Raw genomic sequence first — 8476 nt, forward strand, 5'->3', positions numbered from 1 at the left:
TATTCTTTTCATTGGTAATATTGTTTTACAGATTCTATAGAAACTATTTTTTAAATATTCTAATTATCATGTACATTAGAATGTCAATTATGATATAATTGCCTTTGGGGCTAAATTTCATTTAGCTAATGCAAATATTTGATAATCTCTTTTTAACATACTGATTGTTCAAACAAATTATCATGGATACTAAGTCAAAAACTTTGTAAATTTTTACTTGAGCTGGAAATCCAAGGATATTTCTGGACTATCAAATACTGAGAAATAAGTCAACTTTAACTTATGTGACTCTGAAGATTAAATTGCATTTGGCAATGTCTTTATTCATGGTTAATTCTATAAATACATGCAAAAGAAGATTATAAACTATAGTTTCCTCTGTTCGGCTTGTCAAAGGTTAACTATAGGTTTGAGTGACAGATATAATTTTAGTAAGGTGTAGGGGCTCGGCAATGTCTTTATTCATGGTTAATTCTATAAATACATGCAAAAGAAGATTATAAACTATAGTTTTCTCTGTTCTGCTTGTCAAAGGTTAACTATAGGTTTGAGTGACAGATATAATTTTAGTAAGGTGTAGGGGCTTGCTGTCTATGGAGCTACATTCTAGTTTCTTACAATAGGATCATACTCTTAGGTCTTCACTTACTTCACTGATAACCTTTTGAGATCCAAATGTGGCAAACTTTATGTTTGACTGTTCTTGTAGTGTCACATTTAAATATTTTCATAATTTTAAGCTCTACATATCTTAATTTAAAATCTTCTACTTTTTCATCACTTATATAAGACAAATTAATGAATGATGAATAGGGAAAGCAGAAGACCACCTTCTTGACTGTGACTTGTAGAAATAATTAAGGAGTTGCATAAACTGAAAAAGTTTTTGTGTCTCTAGAGAAACTACAGTAACCCAGCTACCCAGCAGTGTTACATGCCACAGGTACTCAATAAATGTTTACTAAGTGATAGAAATGAATAGGCTTCATGTTTATATTTCTGTAACAATATCCTGAACACCACAGTATGACTTTTTCAAATATTTAACTTCAGCACCAATCTTTCAAAAAAAAAAATTCTATAAAAGCTCAAGTGAAACAAAGGCCTTTCTGTAGACCTCAAAACTGTATCAGAAATTCCATAATTCTATTTAATGTTTTAAGTTCATGTGGTTAACTGAATGATATTTTCTTTATTGATCTATTAGCATAGCAAATAAATGCATCTCCCAAGACTAGACTAAGAAGTAGAGAGCTAGGAAATCAAATGAAAAATCCTATAGAAAGTCCTAATTAAATCTACTGAGTATTTCTTTTAGTTCATTCCTGCCAAGAGACAGAAGGTTTGGGGATGAGGTTTAAAACTCCTTCTATATGTAGATTTTGACTCTGGAGAATAATTAACCAGCACTTTATTCAGTGTCAACAAAGGTCTGCCTTAGATAATGCCTCCAATTTATTTTTGGTTTCTACCCAAAACTCTTCTACTCTGATCTTCAAACTCTTTAATTTCCCAATCCTGCTAATTCTGATGGTTTTCTGGTTCTTAACTGAGGGTCAATTGATTTGTTTACAAATGTTAACTGGGATGACTTAGATATTATATCTTTGAGGCAGGAGTTAGAACAAATAATACTTTTATTAATAAACCTCCTTAATGACCACTTATGTACCAGTCATAGCTAAATACTTTACATTTATTATTTGACTTAATTTTTACAGCATTGTTATTTTTATGAAGTAGCTATCACTGGTGCTTTTATTTAACAGATAAAGAAAACTTATAATAAGAAAAAACTTAATAACTTGCCCATAGGCTCTGTCTTTGGAGTCCTTCATGGAACATTGTAGAAGTGGCTCTTCTCCATTGGCTCCTCTCCCTGTCCCATAGGACATTCTTAGTTCCAACTTGTATTTGTGAACTCTCACACTTACTTATTGATTCCTCACCCACTTATTGATTCTTTGTTTGTTTAATTCAGACTTCCTTTGACTTTCGGTATTGTCAGGCAAACCTTACTTCTGACTTCTCCCCAAATAACTTCTTACCACTCAATTGTAAGACCACTTCTATAGCTTAGAAAGACTTGCCTGCTCTTAATCTTAGTTAGAAACAGCCATCTTGATGCTTGGATCTTGGAACCTGGATTAGAAAATTTAATCGTTAATAAAATAAGAGTGTGAATACAATTTTCTTTTTTCTTTTTTCTTTTTCTTTTTCTCTCATGGCCTAATGAGGGGAGAGGTAGATAAATGTAACTTTTATGTTATAATTGGACACTGTTTTCAAGGTACAAACACATTTTTCATAAACCTTCTTATAGAAATTCACTAGTGCAATTTTTCCTTATCATTATGATCACAGGGTTAAGGTCAAATTAAATGTAGTTTAAATAAAATATCTTTGCTAATTTAATATCAATTCAAGTTCTATTAATACTCAGATTAAATAGGGACAAAGCCAATAGATATCATATTGATATTTTGACATTTATTGACAGTAAAAGATAATACACACTGTCTTACCTGCAGTAAAATTGGGTATAAAAGTGCATTTTATATAATAGTTGATTAAATATCTTCATCAAACACTAAGAATGCATGATGGGACTTGCTTCAATTTTAATCATATTTTAATATAAGTTAATTTTAAGTTACCTTTCTGTAGCTCTATGATTTCAAAATCATTTTATTAGCTTCTGTTATGCTCATATAAATTGGCCTTTTTTGTAGTAAACACCCAAATAGTCAGTACAATTTAAGACTATTATTTCATGAAATGCCACTATAAAATTTGAGTCGTAGAAATTTTTTTCTTGTTTAATGCACTTAAGCTTTTATACTTCTGATTTCTAATTAAGAAACATATGGTAGAGAAAGAGAGAGAGAGAAAGAGCCAACAGCACCTCTCAGTGGGGTCTTCTATATGTACATTGACATGGGTCAGGCTCAAGATCAGGTCTTCATATTTTAGAGTTCAGAAAGCACAGGTCAACAGAACTCTCTACTTAATAATACAAGATGCTCAATTATGTTTTGATTCTTTTGTCTTCTATATGTACATTGACATGGGTCAGGCTCAAGATCAGGTCTTCATATTTTAGAGTTCAGAATGCACAGGTCAACAGAACTCTCTACTTAATAATACAAGATGCTCAATTATGTTTTGATTCTTNCTATCAAATACTGAGAAATAAGTCAACTTTAACTTATGTGACTCTGAAGATTAAATTGCATTTGGCAATGTCTTTATTCATGGTTAATTCTATAAATACATGCAAAAGAAGATTATAAACTATAGTTTCCTCTGTTCGGCTTGTCAAAGGTTAACTATAGGTTTGAGTGACAGATATAATTTTAGTAAGGTGTAGGGGCTTGCTGTCTATGGAGCTACATTCTAGTTTCTTACAATAGGATCATACTCTTAGGTCTTCACTTACTTCACTGATAACCTTTTGAGATCCAAATGTGGCAAACTTTATGTTTGACTGTTCTTGTAGTGTCACATTTAAATATTTTCATAATTTTAAGCTCTACATATCTTAATTTAAAATCTTCTACTTTTTCATCACTTATATAAGACAAATTAATGAATGATGAATAGGGAAAGCAGAAGACCACCTTCTTGACTGTGACTTGTAGAAATAATTAAGGAGTTGCATAAACTGAAAAAGTTTTTGTGTCTCTAGAGAAACTACAGTAACCCAGCTACCCAGCAGTGTTACATGCCACAGGTACTCAATAAATGTTTACTAAGTGATAGAAATGAATAGGCTTCATGTTTATATTTCTGTAACAATATCCTGAACACCACAGTATGACTTTTTCAAATATTTAACTTCAGCACCAATCTTTCAAAAAAAAAAATTCTATAAAAGCTCAAGTGAAACAAAGGCCTTTCTGTAGACCTCAAAACTGTATCAGAAATTCCATAATTCTATTTAATGTTTTAAGTTCATGTGGTTAACTGAATGATATTTTCTTTATTGATCTATTAGCATAGCAAATAAATGCATCTCCCAAGACTAGACTAAGAAGTAGAGAGCTAGGAAATCAAATGAAAAATCCTATAGAAAGTCCTAATTAAATCTACTGAGTATTTCTTTTAGTTCATTCCTGCCAAGAGACAGAAGGTTTGGGGATGAGGTTTAAAACTCCTTCTATATGTAGATTTTGACTCTGGAGAATAATTAACCAGCACTTTATTCAGTGTCAACAAAGGTCTGCCTTAGATAATGCCTCCAATTTATTTTTGGTTTCTACCCAAAACTCTTCTACTCTGATCTTCAAACTCTTTAATTTCCCAATCCTGCTAATTCTGATGGTTTTCTGGTTCTTAACTGAGGGTCAATTGATTTGTTTACAAATGTTAACTGGGATGACTTAGATATTATATCTTTGAGGCAGGAGTTAGAACAAATAATACTTTTATTAATAAACCTCCTTAATGACCACTTATGTACCAGTCATAGCTAAATACTTTACATTTATTATTTGACTTAATTTTTACAGCATTGTTATTTTTATGAAGTAGCTATCACTGGTGCTTTTATTTAACAGATAAAGAAAACTTATAATAAGAAAAAACTTAATAACTTGCCCATAGGCTCTGTCTTTGGAGTCCTTCATGGAACATTGTAGAAGTGGCTCTTCTCCATTGGCTCCTCTCCCTGTCCCATAGGACATTCTTAGTTCCAACTTGTATTTGTGAACTCTCACACTTACTTATTGATTCCTCACCCACTTATTGATTCTTTGTTTGTTTAATTCAGACTTCCTTTGACTTTCGGTATTGTCAGGCAAACCTTACTTCTGACTTCTCCCCAAATAACTTCTTACCACTCAATTGTAAGACCACTTCTATAGCTTAGAAAGACTTGCCTGCTCTTAATCTTAGTTAGAAACAGCCATCTTGATGCTTGGATCTTGGAACCTGGATTAGAAAATTTAATCGTTAATAAAATAAGAGTGTGAATACAATTTTCTTTTTTCTTTTTTCTTTTTCTTTTTCTCTCATGGCCTAATGAGGGGAGAGGTAGATAAATGTAACTTTTATGTTATAATTGGACACTGTTTTCAAGGTACAAACACATTTTTCATAAACCTTCTTATAGAAATTCACTAGTGCAATTTTTCCTTATCATTATGATCACAGGGTTAAGGTCAAATTAAATGTAGTTTAAATAAAATATCTTTGCTAATTTAATATCAATTCAAGTTCTATTAATACTCAGATTAAATAGGGACAAAGCCAATAGATATCATATTGATATTTTGACATTTATTGACAGTAAAAGATAATACACACTGTCTTACCTGCAGTAAAATTGGGTATAAAAGTGCATTTTATATAATAGTTGATTAAATATCTTCATCAAACACTAAGAATGCATGATGGGACTTGCTTCAATTTTAATCATATTTTAATATAAGTTAATTTTAAGTTACCTTTCTGTAGCTCTATGATTTCAAAATCATTTTATTAGCTTCTGTTATGCTCATATAAATTGGCCTTTTTTGTAGTAAACACCCAAATAGTCAGTACAATTTAAGACTATTATTTCATGAAATGCCACTATAAAATTTGAGTCGTAGAAATTTTTTTCTTGTTTAATGCACTTAAGCTTTTATACTTCTGATTTCTAATTAAGAAACATATGGTAGAGAAAGAGAGAGAGAGAAAGAGCCAACAGCACCTCTCAGTGGTGTCTTCTATATGTACATTGACATGGGTCAGGCTCAAGATCAGGTCTTCATATTTTAGAGTTCAGAATGCACAGGTCAACAGAACTCTCTACTTAATAATACAAGATGCTCAATTATGTTTTGATTCTTTGCCTTGGTCCAGCAGAAACAGGTTGGAGATCATGTATCAGAGCAAAAGGATGTGGTAGTCATGAAGGATATTTGATAAATCTTTCTCTAAAACTTATCTATCCAGAAAAATTAGTTATGCCATGCAGATCTTGTATATTCCATCATCATCTAAGATCTAGTGAAATAATTACTGGATCTTTTTTGAGACATTTACTAAATGGGTAAGTGTGACTGTTTTCTCTATTGACCTTCTTTTTATGTAGTTCTATTTTTCATAATGACCACTTATACAACTTGCATCCTGGATTATGATGAATAAATTCTACTTCATGAGCTCTTTCTTCCTACCCTTGTATAAAATGCTGCCGTATTCTCATGTTAGTGAAGTAGGTCATATCTCTCATTAGTCACTATTTGTCTTTTGGGTGGCGATTTGTGTAGAGGATTCATAAAGCAAATGTACTTCACAGGCCTTGGTTTCCAAAGCCTTGCAGTTTCAAATATTGACATTGCAAAGGACAGGGAATTTCTCACAGACTATAGTTTCTGTTGTAAGATAAGAATTGTAACACTGCAAGGCTGCTAGTTCAGTGACAGACAGGTTACTAATTAATATGTAAAGTTACTAAAAAGCTGCTGGAGAGAGAAGGAATGTTTGCTAAATCAAGTCTTTGTTAGTGGATCACTTAATTGTCTAATAGAATGTCATCTGACTTGTTTTTACTGAATGTTACCAGCTTCTATTATAAAACTTGTTAAACCGTACTTAGCAAAACCCCACCTATGTCTCTTTCTGTAACTTGATGGTCTGGAGAATAAATGCAGGAAGAGAACCCCAATTCGTGGTTAATTTCCAATGGAGGGAGTGCCTCTCTCTTGAGAGTCCTGGGATATTAACCCCTTTATGGAGTTTCTCACTGCTCAAAAGAGATGGGCTTTGAGTAATCTCTGGCAGCTCCATCACCCAGAGAAAAAGGGGTAACAAATTCGTGGGAGGCAAAGTAATAGACTTGAGATTCATTTCACATCAAATTACTTGATTTAAGAAATTTGAATTTCACGCATGGGGGCTTTCTTAAGAACAGGTACTTTAATTGACTTATTTTATCGATTTATTAGCTTTCCTTTCAGTGGTGATATTTTTTTAAACTTGTCCAAAATTCTGAGGATTGTATCTTGTTGAGAGCTTGCAACTCAATTTTTGCTACCACACAATGCCAAAAATATAATTTATAAAATAATAAAGGAAGTCATATAAATATAAACATTAGTTTCTTAATAAAGGGACTACATTTTCTCATTTAACCATTTTATCTAAAAGTCTTTCAAATCTGTTTGATTTTCAATAATGAGGGGAGACTTCCCACTCAAACTTCCTTGCTATTAGCTGCACACATGGAGACTACAAATGAACGCGGTAATGTTCTTATCACTTAGCTGCTTATATTCTGAAAGGCTCTGAATCAGGTATGATGTGGGTGATATCATATATAAAAGTTTGAAAGAACATCATGCTTATCCAACTTCTTACCTTTTCCTTTCTCTACAGACACATTTTTCTTTAATTGCAAAAGAAACATGATATCTGGAAAATCAATTTTTAAAAATATCTTCAAGGAGCATGGGGGTATGTTCAAATAGCCTATAGATCTGTAGTTATAAATCATTGCAAACCTGTGTCTGGATGTAATTGTTAAGTAAGTGATTGTTGTGGTTGCCTTGCTTTTGCTATGACCACTTTAAAATTCTCAGTGAATAAAAAAAAAATAGAAAAAACAGAAACTTTAGCTTTATTGGTGAATGTTCAGACTGAATGCAGAAAGGTAAACCCAGAGAAAATAATTATGTTATAAATATTTAGGCTATTATGTCATCATCTTAGATATAATGATCTAATTAAATTCTCTTTAGACATTTGTATTAAATTTCTAAAATTCAAATTTTTAAAAATTTTTCATCTTTGGTAATATTTTTATACATCATATTTATATGTCAGTAAATAATTTTCAAGAGTTCAGTTTTTCTGTTATTATGAACTTCAAAATATTTACCTTTAATTATCTTCAAAATGTAAGTCACACTCAATTATCATTCTAGTTTGGGGACCTTTTGAATAGAGAACAGGATTCATGATGTGATGCAGTGTCACCTCTTCCCCAGGGTGACAGAGACTTAAAGGATTACTCAAAGCCCATTTCTTCCTAGCAGTGAGAGGCCCAAAACGGTTACCCCAGGAATAATTCTCTCAAGAGAAGGAAAACTCCAGGGATAGACCCGAATCAGGTTTTCTCTCCTTCCAGGAATAGACCCGAATCAGGTTTTCTCTCCATTTTTATTCTCCAGGCAAGAAAGTTATAGAAAAGTAATGCAGGTGGTTACAAAAGGAACAGAAAGATATTCGTCATGGAAACAATCATTAGGTTTAGCTGCACCAAGGACATCCGCCCTTAGAGCCAGCATTTTTCTGTGTTACAATTTTTTTTTTATCTACAACAGAGACGTCAGTCCTGGAAAAGTTTTCTGTTTTTCCCAGAAAACTTAACATTTCTATGTGCAATTCTAAAAAGTTAGGTTATACCTTAAACTATAGGGCTGTGGCCTTGCTAAAACTACATTTGCTTTATTAATGTTAGTATGCTCAACAATGCGGGAGTGTTGTG

Source organism: Galeopterus variegatus, unplaced genomic scaffold (genome assembly GCF_000696425.1).
Source record: "Galeopterus variegatus unplaced genomic scaffold, G_variegatus-3.0.2 Scaffold4845, whole genome shotgun sequence".
Classification (NCBI taxonomy): Eukaryota; Metazoa; Chordata; class Mammalia; order Dermoptera; family Cynocephalidae; genus Galeopterus; species Galeopterus variegatus.